Consider the following 19,675-nt stretch of genomic DNA (forward strand, 5'->3'; position numbering starts at 1 on the left):
AAGTGCTGGACACTTGGAAATGCGGAAGGGCTTCAGTCTCTGATTGCCTGCTGGGGACTGGGTCGTCTCTGGCGTTGGGATGCTGTGGTCAGGCCTGACCCTGCTGCCTAGTGGGCCCTTCCTAGAGAATCAGGTGAGTTTTGACTGTTCTCGTTTGAGGCCTGAAGTTCAGCCTGTGGGAGGGGACTGACAGGTGGCTTTGCCACACTTGCTGCTACACCTGCTCATCTTTAATGCCACAAAGTCAGAATAGCCTGAAGGGACTGCCCAGGGAATGGTATGCTCTGCTACAGAGACCCCACCCCACCCCAGCCACCTGCTACCTTAGGGGTCACCTCCGTGAACATCTGCAGCCTCTTCTGTCAGTCCTCAAGAGCTCCCCTGTCTCTCAGGGTCAGAATTCTGTTTTCTCCAATAACAACGAGAGTAGAGGCTGCTGAGACGGAAGGTCTGGGGTTATCAGCTTCCAAGTGATTTTGGTTCCATGCTCTGACAGACACAGTTAAAATATTCTCTGGCAAGGGCCAAAGATGAGGAATGTTCAGGTTTGAGCCACCTATTGGAAGGGACACAGGGAAAAGGTCTTTCATTCTTTCTGGTATCCTTCCTAGAGCAGTCTGGGAGCTTTTATTCTTTTTAATTTAAATTTTTTATTTTATTTTATTTTTTTAGTTTTAGATGGACACAATTCCTTTATTTTAATTATTTATTTATTCATTTTAAAATATCCTTTTAGTTGTTGATAGACCTTTATTTATTTATATGTGGTGCTGAGAAATGAACCCAGTGCCTCACATGTGCCAGGCAAGTGCTTTACCACTGAGCCACACCCCTAACCCCAGTCTGAGAATTTTTTTTTTTAATATTTATTTATTTTTAGTTTTCGGCGGACACAACATCTTTGTTTGTACGTGGTGCTGAGGATGGAACCCGGGCCGCATGCATGCCAGGCGAGCGCGCTACCGCTAGAGCCACATCCCCAGCCCCAGTCTGAGAGTGTTAAAAAATCTGTCGGCAAACTTATTCACACTCCTCCTTTCAAAAGGTGAACCCAGGTCCTTTCCCCTTGAGAGTGAGCTGGACGTAATGACGATTCTAATGAAGAGAATGAGGCAGACTGTGGCCTTCTGGTAATTGTAGGCCCAGATCCACAACTCAGCGGCAGACTCCTGAGAGACCCTGTGCTGTGACCCGCTCGGCTGGGCTGCTCTTGATTCCTGGCCCACAGAAACCGTGCGAGATAATCACGTTTGTTGCTGTGTAAGTCCCTAAGTTTTAGGTGTAATTTGTCACACAACAATAGGTAACTAACATAATGAACGGTGAAAACAAAATACAAATTGATGTCCCTGCAGTAGGTGTGTGAGAGACTGTGTCAAGATGGCAGACTGTGCTCACATGCGGTTTAGACCTGATGAGCACGATTTTAGAAGAGGAAAAGTTTATTTGGGGCTCACGGTATCAGAGGTCTCCATCCATGGATGACCAACTCCATTGCTTTGGGCCCAAGGTGAGGCAGAACATCATGGTGGAAGGTGTGGAGGAGGAAAACAGAGAGAGCTCTGCTCATCAGGGACAAAATACATACCTCACGGGCAGCCCCCAGTGACCCACCTCCTCCAGCCGCACACTACCTGCCCAGAGTAGCACTCAGTCATCCATACTGGTGGACCAGACCACTGATTAAGTTTCGACTCTCCTAACTTGATCACTTCATTTCTGAATCTTCTTGAATTGTCCCACACATGGGTTTCTGGGGATACTGATACCTCAACCATGACACGTGGCCAGCACCTATTCATTAAAGCCCCACAGCCTGGTATGGGAGAGAGGAAGGTGGGCAAATCACAGACCCAGGGAGCAGGAGGCTGCCATGTAGGACACTGATGGACCCCAGAGCCCCGTGGGATGTGGAGGGCTAGGACCCAACCCAGCTTTGAGGCTGGGGAAGCTTCTTGGAGCTATAATGAGACTCCAAGGCTGAGTAGAAATGATCAAGGGGAAGAGGGGGCCTGGGAGGAGTGGCCAGGCAGAGGGCACTGCTCACCCAAAGGCCTGCAGCGAGTGAGGTCTTCCAGCAGGTGCGAGGGGTTTGGTGTAGCCAGAGCTCGGGGGTCTGTGGGTGCACACACGCGTGCGTGCAGAGGGGAGAAAGATGGGCAGGGGGCACAGTGGTAAGAGGCAAAGCCTTAAAAAAAGAGGAGAAGGACAAGTTCACATCATCGCCTAATACGTCCCAGGTGTGTGATTCTGGGTTGACGCTCGCCCTCTGTGAGCCTCCCCTCCTTGTTTCTGACATGGGAACACGTGGTCATTAGTTTAGGGAAGCTCTCAGCCAGGCCAGGCTCCAGCAAGGTCTGGGAATGTGGTGACGGTGATGGGAACAGCAAACCTGGCCCTCCAGGGCCTGGAGCCAAGCGTGGCCTCAGTGGGCCGACTGTCCTTGTTCTGTTCTGGGCCTGGCCCTGAGTCCTGGCCATGTTCTCCTGGGGTTGTGTCTCATCCCTTTTCTCATCTCCAGGAACTATGGCAGGCCACCGAGAGCATTGTTAGTACGCCTGAGTGTCACTCACTGGCAATGACTCAAGTTCCAAAGGGGCCTTGAGTCTCATTCCAAGCCCAGGCTCTGGGGTCAGACTGCCTGGCTTGAAATCTCACCTCCAAGCATTTGCCAGTCATGTGACCTTGAGCCAGATGCTTCTTCACCTTTCCAAGCCTCGTGGGTTTTTTTTTTTTTTTAAATATAAAAACATGGGAATGTTATAACAACCTGTATTTCAATGGGCTTCACTGAGAATCAATTATCATAGCACAGGTTCTTGGACGCGCGGTAAGCACTCAGTGACTAGACGCCATCTTTGTGAATGTTTGTTAGCAGGATAATTTGGTTACTTGCTGGGATTCTGCAAACTGGTTACTGGGTTCAAGTCCCAAATCTGTTACTTTAATGCCTTGGTGAGGTCGGGCAAGAACTTAATCTCTCATTGCCTCTCAATTTCCTGGTTTGCAAAATGGCCATGATAAAAGAGAACTTGCACCTTCAGAGTTTGCTGGAATTGCTAAATAAGCTAATATATGTGAAATGTTTAGACTGGGGTGTGGCAAGTGCTATGTAAGTGGGAACTATTATGTAGAATGATGCTTCCTTATTATTTGCATTTTGGAGTGAGCTGGGGTGAGTGGGGAGGCACAGTCATGTTCCCGAGGTAGCCGAATGAGAGGCTCTTACCAACCCTTAGGGGTAGCAGCACAAAGAGAAGAGCCCCTCACACCTACACCCACAGCGATCCTGCTGGGCCCTTCCTCTCCAGGGCCGCCCCTCCCTTTGTCCCAGAAACCCAGACTGCACTGCAGCGGCACACGGCCAATCTCGCCACACTTCACCGCACTGTCACCCCCTCCACCCAGCAGCAGGGACTCAGGGGTGTGTGTGCTGGGTCAGTGGGACTTGGTGAGCCAGGGAGGGTGGGAGGCGGCCGCTCTCTCTCCTGCCCCCTGCCATCAGTGGGCCCAAGGACTCAGACAGGCCTCTGCTTAATTGGCAAATGGATTCTCGAGGGGTAATTTCGTTGATGTGCACCGTGGGAGGGTCTGCAGGCCTTCGTGACCAGCTTAGTCTGCTAAATGTGTTTACCAAAAAATAAGGTTATTGATTCCGCAGATATTTTTTTTTCCCCCTTCGCAATCAGCCTATTAATGCGAGTTTTATGTAACAGGACAAATAGATCACAGTGTAAAGTCTTTTGAAAATCCCCTGTGAATGCTGTAATAATGCTTTAATGTATTAATCCCCTTAATCCTGTCAAACTTCCAAAAGAACTTCAGGACGTGCTGACGGAAGCTCCCGCTCCCAGGGCAGGCGGTCGCCCTGGCATGGGGCAGCTGCTGCTTTTACCCATTTAAGACTGGGCCAGGGAGAGGCGGCCCTGTTAGTAATGGCTGCATAGCTGTGAGCCCACATGTCATTTGAGAGCGTGGGAATAGATGGTTCTAGCCCAGGGAATGCAAAGACAGCCTAAAGGAAGGCCTTGAAGCTCAGAGCTGGCTCAGACAGACCTTGTGCAGTGGTGCCGGGCGTTACTGATCTCCCTCTCTCCTCTCTCTTTCTCTCGCTGTCTCTTCACCTTCTGTGAACTCTGCCTCTCTTCTCTGCTGGGCACTAAGGTAAGCACTTTGTTTCTTTTAATCTCCGCAACAGCCCTGTGAGATGGGTACTGCTGTTCTCTCCCTATTACAGACATGATCGACACACCTCCATTGCTGGCAGCTGATGGGGGAGGAGTTCCAAGCTTGGTCAAGGTCAGCAAAATCCATTTTGCATAGTCAAGGTCAATGAACTTTTTCCATAAAAGTTCAGAAAGTAAATATTTTGGCTTTGTGGGCCATATCCTGTTGTTAAGTATCGAAGTCTGTCTTCGCTGCTCATCATGAGAGCACCCGTGTGCAATTCATGAACAAGTAGATGTGGCTGTGTTTCGATAAAGCTTTATTTACAAAAGCAGGGCATGGTTGAGTTGACTCTCCTGTGTTAGGAGTCAACAGAAGCTGGTGGGATCCAGCAATGGCTCTGCTTGATGGTAACCCTGACATAGCTATGAGTTTCCTGGGTGGCACCTGGGTCCCCTGGAATCACTGCAGGAGCTACTGCCAGAGAGGACTGACTAGAACCCAAAGCATGGATGGACCTAAACCTGACTTATTCTTAGGCTCTGAGCTGAGTGGCTAGGATCTGGTTTGGGACTGTTGTGTAGACTGGAGTGCCTGGGTTGGATCCTGCCTTGCTGCGTGCTTCCTCTTCTAAAGTTCTTTGCCTCCTCTGGGCCCCAGTTACCTAATTAGTGAAGTGAGGCTGTTGATCTTGCTGGTCGGTACAGTCCCTCATGGTTTGGGATTCTCCATCCGAGTAACTGGTCCTCAGCTTCTGATAATCTCAATCCAAAGGTGCACCAATAGACCCATGTGCTAGGATGCCTTCAAAGCCTGGACCTGCCTTTGTTTCTCCAGAATACTTCATTTCAACCACTGAAACAAGGACCACCAGCAGCCACCATACACTCACCACTCGGAGGCTAGTTCCCCCAGTTACCCAGCTGGAAACCTGTGGTCTACCTCTCCTTGATGTCTTTCCTCTGTTCACATCCAGCCACTGGTCCACAGAACACTTGTCTCCTGGTTTCTCTTGAATCTGTCCCATATTCAGGCTCCTACGTGGAGATAGACAGAGGTTGGCCCCAAAACTCCCTAGACTCCACCCGCCATCATCCCTGCAGGGACAGCCTGCTCTCTGGTTTCTGTCACTCTCCTTTTAAAATACATCAGAGGCTCCCAGTGGTCTTCGGGATGAGTCCCAGCTTCTGACCACGCTCCTGCAGGCTTTGCTCATCTTCCAGCCTCTTTCCTTTCCCCTCCTGTGGCCATTCCTTCCACCCACCCAGGCCACCTCTGGGAGCCATCAGGCCCTTGCTGCAGGTTCACCCTTTCTCTCTCTTTCTGTCTGATTAATTCCCTCTCATCCTACATGTCTTTCCTCCAAGAAGCCCTTCCTCTTCCTGCTCCTGGGTGGTGTGCCACCCTCTGACCTCGTGTCCCACTAGGGAGGAGGGACCTCATCAACTGGCTTTTTGTAATCTTCTCTCTGAGCTTGTGGGTCTCCCCAGACAGACTGTGAGCTCCCTCAGATCAGCAGCAGATCCTGCCATATCCCCCCAAATCAGTAGCACGTGCAGGGTGTCGAGAGCCCTCAATGAAGATATGCTGAACGAGGGGGGACCCCATGCCTCACGTTACATTTGCATATCTCTCATGGACTTTGAGCTGGGTCTGTTAGGATAGAAGGTGACTCCACACTGCATCATCAGCCCAGGGTCCCGCAGCCTAGAAGAGGTACAGAGACAAAATTCTGGGGTGCCCACCTTGTGCCCACCTTCTTCCCACCTTGTTATATACCTTGTGCTATCTTGAAACAGCCTGCCACGTGGATGCTGCTTTTCCCATTTTATTATCAGTTATTTTCCAGTTTGGAGTGGAGGCTTTGTGAGGTGGCGTGACTTGAAAGCCCAAAGTCATGCAGCTTGAAAGTTGCAGGACTGGAACTGGAACCCCACTCTCTTGTCTCCCCTCCTCCTGCTACATGACGCTGTCAGCCACCGTCCCTAGGATCAGGCTTTATGCCAGGCAGGGACTTGGGTGGTCTCATTGGCATCCTGATTTCCAAAGGGAATTTCCAGCCTGGGATGGGATCACCCTTCCCCATGGAAGAGAAGACATTAGATGTAAGGGGAAAAAGAAGATGCGTCTCTAGACCCTGTCAGGAGTGATGGAAAGAATCCTTTAGGAGATGCCACCATTTCCTGTGGGAAAAAGCTGGTTTGCTCCTGATGGCTTTGCCACCACCCTCATGAAGCTACCGATGCTCAGGGCATGAAGTCACACTCCACGGGGGGTCCGGGTTCAGAAGGCTCAGGCGGGATTTGTGGCCTAGATAAACGGAAGCTCTAATTTCTTGGCACAGCAGCTCTGAAGGTGAACCTGATCTCCAGGAGGAGAGTAAGCAGCAACAGGAGTGGGGGGGGGGGTTCCTTAGAGGGACTCAGGTTGTGGTTTCAGGAGGGAACTGTGAGGCGCAGCCTGGACCTCTGTGTTAGTTTTCTGTGGATGCAAAGATTTTAAAAAGTACCACAAATGGAGCGACTTAAACAGCAGAGATGTGTTGTCTCACACTTCCGGAGGCTGGAAGTTTGAGAGAAAGGTTTGAGTGGAGCTGATTCCTCATAAGGCCTGGGAAGGACCCTTCCTGTGTCTCTCTGGAGCTTCTGTTGGTTGCTGAGTCTTTGCCGTTCTTTGGCGTGCTGACCCCCGCCTTTATCTCCACATGGTGTCCTTCCAAACTCCTCCTTTTATAGGGGTCATATTGGACAGGGGCTAACACTACTCCAACATGACCTCACCTTAACTAATTACATTCTCAATGACCCTGTTTCTAAATAAGGGCACATATGGGAGTACTGAGGGTTGAGACTTCAACATGTGAATTTTGGGGGTCGTGATTCAGCCCATAACAACCATGGACATGTGTCTCCCTGGGTCACTGCAAAGACCTCCTCAGTGGCCCTGTCTCACCACACTCAGTCCCATCCTCCTTACAATTTTTCCTCAGTGCCCAGATCTAACAACCCTCCTTTCTTTCCATTCTTCCTTCCTCCATTTCTTTTTCTTCTCCTTTTATTGTGATCCAGGCACTGACCGGGCTGGGAGTCTCATGGGAAACAAGGAAGGCCTGCCTCATTGGACCTGAAAGTCTCAGCCACACCAGCATGACAGCCGTCTCTGGTCAGACAGGAGCAGGGACACTCAGGCAGGGAAGGTCTAAGAAGAACTTTCTGGAGAAATGATGCTTCTTGGAGTCCTGTGGGATGATAAGTCACCCAAGTGAGGAGACAGGGTGCGTATTCCAGCTGGAGGTAACAGTGTATGCAAAGATGGAGCTGGGAACCAGGTGCTGTTGGTCTGTAGGGAGTGGCCTACAGGATAGAAATTGGACTCCTGGTGTGACGGTCAAGGCCCTCCAAGTCCTGGCTCCAGGCTCACCCTTGACCACTCCTGATACCCCTCCCGGTCAGTCTCATTAGAGTGGGTGAGGTGTCTGCGTTGTGTCATCTTTTGCATCTGCAAAGCATGTCCATCTAGGACCCAAAGATGGCAGGACAGCTGATTCCTGACCTCCAGGAGCGCCCAGCTTAGCTGAGGAGAAATGCACCTTCTTCAGCCCTCAAATGGCACGCTCAATACCTGGCACCAGGTAGATGCCCTGTAATATTTGCTGAATGAGAGAATAAAACGATTGTAACATAAACAAAGATCAGAGAATGCTGGAAGACCGAACCTGCCATTATCTCTGCAGGCGAAGTTGGAACGTTCTGTGCAATGGGGGTAGTGTGACCTAGAGCCAAGAAGTAGGAGGGCGCGTGACGTGCTCCAGGATCAGTGGGAAATTTGTTGTGACTAAAGTGCTGGCCATGTGAATGTGTGAGGGGTGGGCAGGGGGCAGAGGAACAGGTAGACAGAGTCACAGGCGTGAAGGGGCCTCTGGGCCCAGTCAGGGTGGTTGGTAGGCTAAAGCCTTCACATTTTTTTGCTGACAATGAGGAACCACTGAAAGAATTTGACGTGGTTGGACCGTGTGCTCCTGGAGGCCTGGCCTGTGGATGTGCCATAGACATGGAGGACAAACTGGGTGGCACTGTGCCCTAGAGTTATAGCTGTGGTCCTGGCCTAAAGGGCTGATGTCAACACAAACAGGAGGATTCAGGTGCGTTGGAGGTTTCTAGCTTGAGCCTGGTGGACTGGATGAGCAATTAGTTGAGAAAAGGAACATGGACCTCAGAATTATGGATTAAAGATGGATGAATGCTATCTGCATGTCACAGTTGTTCCCCAGAGTGGCAGATCTTGCGCTGAGCCCATTTTGCAGACGGGTCACTGAGGCCCAGAAAGGTTAAGCGTTTGTCTGTGTTCCTGTTGTTAGTGGATGGTGAACCCCGGGTGGGATTCCAGGTCCCAATTCACAGTCCTCCCTGGGTAGCAGGCAGGTCCTAGGGCCAGGGCCAGGAGGGTAGAGTAGGGGGGAACCTGATGCTCTTCAGATCCAGGTCTCCAATGAGGGTTGGAGTCAAGAGAGATGGGGTCAGTGGAAAGAACGAGGCCCTCGTTCAGAAGCTAGGGAAGCCTCGCTCTGGACCAGGCAAGAGCAGAGTGGGTGGCAGCAAGGCCAGGCGTGGCCCTGCAGGAAGGTAAGAGTCAGAGGCACCAGTCCATAAGGCCGAGCCTCTTCACAGGAAACAGGCCCAGAGAGGGTGTGGAACGGCCGGCATCACACAGCCAGAAGATGGCCAGAAGGTGGATTCAAATCCAGAGCTGTCTGCCCTCAGAAGCAGTTCCCTTGAACTCTGCAATCTCCTAGCACATTTCCTGGGACTGAAGCGTCCCTTCCAAGTCCCATTGGGAACTTGAGTTGAGGGTCAGTTACTCAGCTACCTCCTGGCCGCTGTGGTCAAAGGCTCCTCTGTTAGGAGCGCTTGTGCCGGGGCTCCCATACACCCTCAAGCTCCACCCCCATTTTAGTTCCCTGAACCCCTGCTCCCCCTTTAGCCCCAGGTCCAGCCTCTGCGCTCTGTCCAGGCTCCTGCCTCCACCCCAGCGCTCATTCCCCGCACGTGAGCTTCAGTCTCCCGCCCTGGATTCCATTTAACTTACCCCTATATTTATTTCCTTTAATCTTTCTGCCTCGATCAATTTCTCCATTCCCCTAATCATTTTTTCTTGTTCGCTTTTGAACTCCCTCCAATTTGTCTGCTTTGGCCTGGTAATGAGCGGCCCCGAACAAAATGCAATATCCTGCATGTGACTTCACCAGGGTCGTATAGATTTTCCTGCTAACTATCTCCTCAGACCCTGGGTGACATGCTTTCTTAGTGTAGCAACTATATTAGTGACTGAGCTTTCATAAAGATGCTGTTAAAAATCACCAAAGTGTGGAGTACACAGTTAAAGGGACATTAGAACCTTTTTGGTCCATGTCCGACACTTCCCACTCCAGTTATTTGGACACTTTTGCTCTGTGCCACTTCTGGTGTGGCCTGTGCCAAGGACACCCTTCTCTCTCCTGTCTTGTCCACCATGCACATGGATAATACCTATGCCATCTTTAAGAATGCACTGTGACATTGTCACCTTTTCTGTGAAGTCCTCTGTGGCTACTCAGGAACATTAAGGACTTACCCGCTGCCTTCCTCTTGCACATTGGTATGTGATGACAGTGTGAAAACTGAATGGTCATTGTGTAGCTGCTGGCCTCTCTGGGGAGGCTGCTGATACCTTAGAGTGCAGGCCCACCTGGCTGTGTTCCTGAGTACCCATCATGCAATGGTGAAGCGATTATTAGAACTACTATATACTTGGAATTTTCTCATGGAATGTGGTCCTTAATTCATGCCTGCTTTCATGGATATGTTTGCCTGTTGTTCTGTCCCCAAACACTTATTGAGTTCTTACTACATGTCCAGCACTGTGCTTGCTGCTGGGGACCAGTGGTTTGTAAGACAGACATGGGCTGTGAGCTTACATCTAATGGGTAGACAGATCATAAATAAATGCACAAACATACGAATGCAAACTGTAGGCAGGCAAAGTGCAGGGAGGTATAATAACCTTACAGAGGGGATTCTGATCCGGCCTGGGTGGTTCAATGAAGGCTTGGAGTCTCCTTGGAGTTGAGCTCTGGAGCATGAGTAGATGTTGGGGTTGAGGGGGGTAGGCAATGGAGGGAGAAGGCAATTCAGAAAGTGGGAATAGCAGGTGCAACCTTCTGAATGCAAGACGAGCTTCATGTGTTCAAAGACCTAAAGAGACTTCAGTCCACTCAGAGCTCAGAGTGGGGAGAGTGGACTGAGAAGTTGTGCAGGGAGTTGTTCCTCAGAGCAGCAGAGGTTGGTCTTTCTTCTAGTCTTGTGGAGAGTCACTGAAGGAGGCTGAGCAGGAGAGTGGTAAAGATAAGCTCATGACATTCTGTGAAGGCCACTCTGGCTGCCACATGAACAACAGATAGGGAAGCAGGCCTGGATACTGGGGTGTCCATCTGGAGGTTTTTGATGGGTAAGAGATGCTTAGGACTTGGGCGGTGAAGGTGAGGATGTTGATAAATGGATGGACTGAAGAAAGCCAAATCAGCAGGTCTTGTGATGGGCTCTGCCTGTGGGGGCGACAGGGACATGTAAGATGTCTTGTAAATTTCTGGCTCATGACATTGTCAATATGGCAGAGTTGGGATGTGCACAGGATCTGGACACAGCTCTACCAACTACAACCGAGGTAATCTTGGCCAAGACACAACTTTTCTTCATATGAAAATTGGAGTCACTAGTATTATTACCTGATGGGCACAGGATGGGGACTAAATGGGATGGCACGATGTCTGGCTCACAGTCCACAGTCAGTCCTTACTGTTTTATGATGCTATCCCTCACTGAATAAGAAACACCCAAAAGGAGCAATATCTTTTGATAAAGCTTATGTGCTGGACTTTGAACGTGTTGATTATGTCGCGTCTCTGATCTGTCCCCTTGGATACATAGAGTAGGCCGTTGGAGACATGGGTCTATTTGTCAGCGAAGGGTGGACTGCAGATTTAAACAGAGGTCATCATTGTCTTCCCTTGAGATAGGAGGAGGAACAATGATACTCACTGGGCTTGGAGTTCAGGCCTGAGCACGTTTTTGGTTCAGAATGTCTGTTGAATGAGGCAACTTGGGCCAGGCAGCAAGTTATGGGTAGAGTGATGTTTAGATTTCTAATAATAATTAAAATCTCTTTCCCCAAATAAGAAGAATGAGCTAATGAGAGATGGTCCTTGGCTTGCAGCGTACAGCCTTGGGACCGTGCCTGTAAATAGCTTGTCTTCTGAAGGACTGAGCCCTGGGAGATGTGGTAGTGGTGGTAAGCACTACAGGGGCCCAAGTCTCAAGTTCAAGATGCCCAGGATCTTGCAGATTAGAGACTCAACTTAGATCTCTGTCTTTCCACAGAAGAATAGGCCAGACAGCCCCAGATGGGGCTGGTAGAGTCAGGTAATGTTCTGAGAGAGCAGATGAGCCTTGTGTTTGACACAGCTATGTTGGGGCGGTGGCCTACTACACAGCAGGGGTGTCTTGAGGATCAGGGGTGGGAGGTGAAGGTCATTTCTGCTTTGTCTTTTCTACTTCTCCTTTTTTTTCCAGTCCACAAATAGGTCTCTTTTCAAACAGATAGTTTTCTTCTACTTTTTTTCAGTGTCTGACATTCTATGTTCCTTTTGGTTGAAACAAAATGTGGGTAGAACAGGAATGATTTATATCCATTCATCTTTAATTGCCAAAGAGGTCCATAAACTACTGAGATGAAAATTACCCCTATCACGGCGAGAAGCACTGTGACTAGGGCGTAACTAGCACTTAAGACCTTTGTTTGAAAGAATGTTTTCAATGAAGAAATAAATGGATCTAATATTACCTGTTGTCCAGTAAAGGAATCCCTTTGACAATAGAGAAGTTATTATCCAGTTGTTCCCTGAATGCCTTGAGGGACAAAGGACTCCCTACTTTACAAGGTTCCCCGCTCAGACTTTGTGACGCTCTTGGTGGATAGAAAGGTCATCCTCATGTTGAGCTGAACATGTCCTCCTGCACATTCTACCTCTTGGTTAAACTTTCTGGAGCTACTACATAGATTTGGTTTTCCCTTTATTTTCTATGAAAACTTTTCAGAGATTTGAAATGAGTGACCAAGTGCATTGTATACCTTTCTGATTCAATTTTAACATAATATGGTTATGGGGTCTCGAGCCATCTTGGCCACCCTTACCCGTGTGAATTCTATCATTCAGTGTCTGCTACAGAATGAGCATCCTAGAATAAGACTCAATTCTGCAGTTTCAGGGAGAGGGAGGTGGTAGTGGAGGGATATTGAGAAAGAAGATAATGAATAAAAATATGGACAAAAAGATCAATGGATAGATTCTGGGATTAGTCACTACTGGTAATCAGTGTGTGATTGATGCATTTTAAAATTGATTCCAGGCAAGGGTGTCCACAAAGAAATAAACAGATTCCTTAAATTTTATTTTTATTGTAATTTTTATTGGGTGGTTAGGTCCACAGAAAGGTAAAATCATCCATAGCCAATATATTTGTTTTTCTAGACCCCATTCAGAGATAGCAAATATGTTTCCTATGTTAGTTTCCATTTTTCTCTGCTCATGGTAGATATCACCAAACTATTATGATACTCTTCTCAGCTCAGACTGGAGGTGGACTCTGAATCTTAATTAAAACTTCAGACAGCCATGGCCAATGGCTCTGGATTGTGTATATCTTGCTGTTATTGCTGCAGTAACAATGTTGTATAAGACACAAATATAAAACCCCAGTGGTACGTCAGACTTTGTTGCTTTTGAGCAGGCATGGCGGGAAGCTGGCTGGTCTTGGGATGCTGGCTGGGTTCTTTCATGTGCCCGAGGTTGGCTGGGGCTGGGCTCTAGCAAGGCTGAGCTGACTCAGTTTAGCTATAGCAGTTTTGCTTGCAGTGTACCTTATCTGTCCCATGGGACCAGCAGGCTCATTCTCATAGGAATGACAGAGACCCATAGGGTGTGAAGCACACAAGGCTTCGTGAGCCCTAGCCTTGGACCTGGCCTGCTGCTGCATCTACTTCATTCTAAGAAATTCATAGGGATGGGTACGATTCAAGGTGTGGAAAATTGACTCTCCCTCTTCAGTAAGAGGAGCTTCAAAGTCCATGTCAAAGTATATGGATAGGGCAGGGGTGATAAATCGGAGCTCTTATTGCAATCTCTCATGATGTGAGATGAGTCTTAATCAGCATATAATTTGCGTTATATGCTAATTATCTGTGTTAGTATAGCCACTTCAAAATGGCAGTCTGCATCCCATGATTTCGTGGTGGACAAGGGTCCATGTCAAAATATAAATTTCCTCTACTTAGCTCCCAAGAACTTAGCTCACTTCAGTCAAAGGGGTCAACAAACTTTCCTTCCATAAAGATAACTGAGGCATAACACACAGTGTCCTTGGGGTGGGAGGGGCACGTACTAGAGTCAACCACTCTCAGGTTTAAGACTCACTGCTACCACCACCACCATCACCACCACCACCATCACCAACAACAACAACACCACCAACAACAATTTTGGTTCAACTTATGGAGCCCTTTCTCTCTGCCAAGTGCTTCACATCCAATGTATCCCATTCTGCAGGGTCATCCAGCAAAGTAAGTTAATGTGCATCAATTATAAATGAGGACCCTAGGGTTCAAGGAAGTCTGTGAGGTACTCAGGACACTCAGTGAGGTAGGGCCTTACCTGAGGTGGGCTTGGCTGTGGTCCCTGAGGACAGAGCTTCTGAAGACACAGCAGGTGCTGCCACAGTTCTACCATATGGTCCCCTCCTCAGGTCTGGAAGGACTCCCAGCCCACCCTATACTCCTCTGTGCCTGACTTGGGGGGTCTACTTCCTTCTCTCTTGGGGCTTCTCTGTCTTCTATATTTTCTTTCCTCCAAAGCTTGGCTATCCTCCCAAATCTCTTCTCTCGGATCCCCTATTCCTGCTGATTCATGGAGAGGAACCAAAACAATATCTATTAGGAAAGGACAAATACAATCTCACTGAACTACTGTGGTTGAGGAATTGTTCTTCACCTTATTTAGAGGTTTCCTTAAAAAAAAACTTGAAGATTTAAAGAGGAGCACATCTCCTGGGAGTGGTCTGTGTGAGGAGGGAGAGGAAGGCTGCTCTTCACCGGCTCCAGGCTGAGGTGCCGAGGGAGGCAAACAAGTGTTGTTGGGTCCCAGTGCACCCCGGAATTTAGTTGCCTGCTATCTGGGGTTTTGCTTTTAACGACTATCCCTTGGATTTAGATGATGTGCCCGGGGATATTAGTCTGCACAGATCACAGCCATCAGGGTATGTGCAGAATCCCTCCTCCACCCTGAGCACCAAGGCTCTGTCCAGCTGATGATCCTGAGTCCTCCTTTCTCTGGATGAGTCAACTCCCAGGAGTTTTTCAGGTTCCCAGCCTTACTCTTTGGGGTTGACCTCTTCAGTGTTCAAATTTGACTCGATCAATTGCCACCCTCCATGGTGGGTCTGAGAAAAGAACAACACCGGAGTCCAAGAGGTTCTGAGGAGTCAGCTAGTACTTTCACAGGTGGGAAAAGTGAGGTGCAGATTAACAGGGGATTGTTCTTTTCTGAACAGGGGTTGGAATGAACAGGGGTTGGAGTGTTTGAAGCTCTCTGGTCCAGTCTACCCAGGCAGGAGGAGGATGCATTAGTTAGAACTGCTGCTATGACCAACAACACTGGTATTTCAAAGACTTACTGCAAAAAGTGTATTCCTTTCTTCCATAAAGCCCAGCATGGCTCATATTGGCCAGGTGGGTCCTCCTAGCCAGTAGCCTTCAATAAAAAACGCAACGATCCAAGCTTCTTACATCTAGTGGCTCTTCCAAGCCCTTAAAAGCACTGTACCAGATAATTTGCTTCCAGGCAACTGACATTGAAGAGAAACAAAGAAGAGATTGCTTGGCAGATTTGGGGACCAGGCTTGGAGGAGGTAAACATTATTTTTGTCCACATCCATTTGGCCAGAGGAGGTCAATTGGATCTACCTAGAAGCAAGGAGGCTTGGAAATTGTAGTTTTGGAGTGTTCCTGGGAGGAAGAGAAGAATTGACTGAGCACTCTGCTAGTCTGTGTCAAAAAGGGTCTGAAATAGAAGTCAGGAGCCAAAGTGTCAAAGGTGGGTATGCAAGATTGGACAAGTTAAACCAGTTAACCATGCACGTCTTTATCATGTGATCTTGCAATACTTCCAGTAGAGTTTGTAGACATCTTTTTCAACATCCCAGTATTTTTGGACTTGGCCTCATGATTTGCATTGGCAATAGAAAGCTGGTGGGCATGATCTGAGGGAGATCAGATATACCTGCACGATTTAGGTTGACCTTTTGCACTCCTGTAATCCACCGTGGGAAAGAGGACAACCTGGTGGTCTCTAGTTCTGGAAGGAAGATGTAGAGCATCCTTGACTCAATCCAGAATTCAAACTCAACCTAGGCCAGTCATCCCTTGTGACCCCCTGAGGACCTGCCAGGCTTGTGGGTCACTGCCATTTAGAGGCTGGTCTTTATGCGGCATTATTGCTACAATGTCTGACTGTAATACAGGGAGGCAGAGAGTTTGGGTGTAGCCACCAGGAATAGTGGGAAGAGTACCAAGTGGTCTGGGAGACAGTGGCTTGTAGCAGCGGAGACAATCAGGCTTTAAAGGCTAACCATCCTGAGTTCAAATCCAAGTTTCCCGTGTCGTCTACTACCCATGCACTGTGTGATTTGAAGCAGATCAGTTAGGCCATTTTTGAAACAACTCTTCTCTTACTATTTGGGAATAATCACAAAACCAACTCCAAGGGATTTCTATAAGAAAAAAAAATTATGCCACAGGGCCTGACTAAAGTTCCCTTTTACTTGAAAATTCTTATCTCATTTTCTCTTTGTGCATTCTTACATTTACTCTTCATATTTTATCTGAGATATCACTTCTTCTTGGAAGCCTTCCCTGATTTTACTCTTCCACCCAGAATGACACCATTTGTCCCTCAAAACAGTGAAAATGATTTGAAATGGTCTGAATGTGTGTTTGGGGGGCTATCATGCAATGTTCACTCCCAGTCTCCTCTCCCAGACTGTACTTGGTGAGAGGGTGGGAGCCATGGTTTGAATCCAGCACAGCGCTAGGAACAGATAGGAAATTCATCAATGGATCCAAGCAAGTGCCATTAAGTAGCAGCAATGATGGCCATTTTTATCCTACACACCTTCCTTTGATCTTTGCGTGGCATGCTGTGGAATTGGATTGATTTAAAGAATTTGGGTGAGCCATCCGCAGATCTGGGTCTGGAATTCAGGTCTCTCTAGTTCCACTCTGGTTATCTCTCCTGCCCACAGCGCCATCCTCCCTGGGCCCTTCCAGAGCCATGATTTACATGGCAGGCTTGGAACCCTGCCTCTCTGCCTGGGAGGATTAACCAGCTTCCCATTGACCCACCGATGGATGCAGACTCTGTCCCCCTGGGTACGGCAGTTTAGTTAGCTTTTTGCCTTAACTTTCCTGCGCACGCTGTCTGGCGTCCCCAGATTGGCCTCTGTGGGGAAATCGATAACAACTCATGCATGGAAAGCACATATCCCTTCCACAGGACATTAGGCCAGCTACTGAAGGGACTGTGGTTGGAAAGGAAAGTTCTATTTGTAACGGAGGCAACTGCAGATGAAATGATGCTTTCAAATGTGCGTTCGGGTTGATGACATTATTTCTGCCTCCCATGTCTCAGCTATTGGCAGCCATTCTCTCTCCTAAGAACTATCTGCTCCAGCTCTTTCCTTTAGAAAGTCTCGCTTATTCATATGTTGGAAATGAGGAAGGAGAGGATTACTCTCCTCTTGGGGTGTTGTGATCTATCCAGATGTCCTGGTTTGGAAGTCCCGAGACCTATATGCACCGTGGTCTGATTTTGTCTTAGGACCTTACATAGCAATCAGCCCACATTACGTTGTTGTTTTTCCAACTGGAAAATAACTGGGGTTAAAGTTCTGGCAATCTACATCCCATCTTCCTATCTCCTGTTTTGTTGGGCATCCTAGGTTAAGGTCAACCTTAAGAGAATAATGGGGAGGGCAGAATGGTCATCCATTGAGTTCCCTCTATGTGCTGAGCACTTAACATTCAATATTTCATTGAACACTCGCAGCAATCTTACATGTTCCATATAGGGAAACAGGCTTTGAGAAGGAAGGGGACACACACCGAAGTCACAGAGCTTGGGAGAATTTGAAATCATATTTTCCTCACCCTATCGGGATGGTAAGATGTTGCAATGCTGAGATGACTGCTACTAGCTGCATGTTAAGGATTGGATTGTGTCTCCCAAAATTCATATAGTATAGTCCTAGTCCCCACTACCTTATGTGAGGATAAGGTCTTTATAGAGATAATCAAATTAAAATAAAGTAACCATGCTACTGGAGTTGAGTTCTAACGTTAGGGTAATATTCCTGAGAAATCAGGCATACAGTGTATCAGGCAAGACACGAAATAATGAAAACAGAGTCTTCTCACTGCTCTGTACTGATGGAGCGTTTTCTTGTTTATTCTTGTAATTTAAGCTTCATACATCATTATCCAGGTGACGAAACTGAGATTCATGGAGGCTAAGTGAGTTCTGGAAATGACACAAATATACAGATAGTAGTAAAGTTGGAACTCCGATTCCTGTGTTTGACTCCAACTTTTCCTAACTGCAGCTCCCGAGTCACAGAGATCTTCAGAAGAGTCTTGTGCAATGATGATGAAGATGATGACGACAGCAATGACAATGTTGATGGTGTTGATGGTGCTGATGGCATTGTTGACGATGACAGTGGCAATAGGGTTGACGATGATGATGTGATAATGATGATGGTGATGATGATGGTGATGGTGAATCTAACCTGGATTTTGGTCCAGAGGATAGCCCAATGCACGTGAAAAAGAGGCATCTTTCAAGTAGCTTCTTGAGTATCAATGATCCCGCCTCAACTTTAGGTTTCTAGTTTCATTTCTGTGCGTCTTTCAGCCTCAGCACCGGAGGAGTTTGCTTATTCTCTTGAAAAACATGCCCAAGTCCATCCTATAAATAGTGAATGTGATTATTTTAGTCAGCTTTAACATCACTGTGACTAGATTACCAGGAACAATTTAGAGGAGGAAAAGTTTATTTGGGGCTCATGGTTTAAGAGATCTCAGTTCACAGATGGTCGATTCCATGGCTCTGGGGCCAAGGTGAGGCAGGACACCGTGGTGGAAGGGCCCAGAAGAAAGCTGTTCGTCTCATGGCAGGGTCAGAAAGCAGAGAAGAGGAGCGGGGAGGGGGCTGCAAGGAAGATTCCCCCTTCCAGGGCATGCCCCAGGGACCACCTCCTGCAGGCCCACCCCACCTGCCTACAGTTACCACCCAGGATGTCTGTTCACACTAGGATGGGCTGGTTAGGTTACAGCTCTCATAATCCAATGATTTTACCTTGACTGTTCCTTCATTAACAGGTGCATTTGGGGGATACCTCATATCCAAACCATAAGAGTGATGCAACGGAGACTTGAAAATAGGAGCTTGCCTCTGTTTCTTCTCCTGGAAACTCTCCAGTCTCCATCAAGTGAATAAGCCCAGGTTTTCACCAGATGATGGCTGATAACACATGGCTTAGTCACCCCACCACCAAGAGCCAGCACCAGCCCCAGATCCATGAGTGAGACCACATCGGATCCACCAACCCCAGTCAACCTGCCAGCTGACGGAAACACCATGCTTATCTGCTTCCCTTAGCCATGAGAAGCCTCTTTTATCTGACTCCATAAGTTTTGCAAATGCTACGATCTTCTCTGTGTGACTTGTCATATTGAAGACGGCCTTCTTGGCTGGCGTGCCCCAGGAAATGCAGGTTTTGAGAAGACAGGGTGTGTTGCTCTCACTCTTTCCCATATGCTAGCATTGTGCCTGGATCTTAGGTAAGTCCTCAAAAAAATATTTGCTGAAAGAAAGAATAGTAAACGGAGGCGGTTGGAAGTTACCATCAGGGCAGAATTGAGGACACAAGTTGGGTCAGGTCTGTGCTGGTCCATATGGAAGCCACGAGCCATGTGTTATGTGTGATTGTCTTCTTCCCCCCAAACTCAGACGTTGGAGTCCTAACCTCCACTCTTTTGGAATGTGACCTCAGTTGGAGATAGGGTCTTCATAGAGGAAATCCAATTTAAATGAGGTCATTAGGGTGGGCCCTTCTGCAGGACAAATTGGAGAGACACATACAGAGGTAGAACATCATGGGAAGATGAAGGTGGAGATTAGGAATATTCCTACAAGTCAGGAACTCTTAAGGATCACCAACAAATCACGAGGAGCTCAGCACGGAGCAAGGAACAGATTCTGTCTCACAGCCCTCCGAAGCCACCAACCTAACTCCTTGATCTGGGACCTCTCGCTTCCAGAACTGTGGGCCAGTGAATTTCTGCTGCCCAGTGCATTCAGTGTGTG

The sequence above is a fragment of the Callospermophilus lateralis genome, chromosome 2 (genome assembly GCF_048772815.1).
Source record: "Callospermophilus lateralis isolate mCalLat2 chromosome 2, mCalLat2.hap1, whole genome shotgun sequence".
NCBI lineage: Eukaryota > Metazoa > Chordata > Mammalia > Rodentia > Sciuridae > Callospermophilus > Callospermophilus lateralis.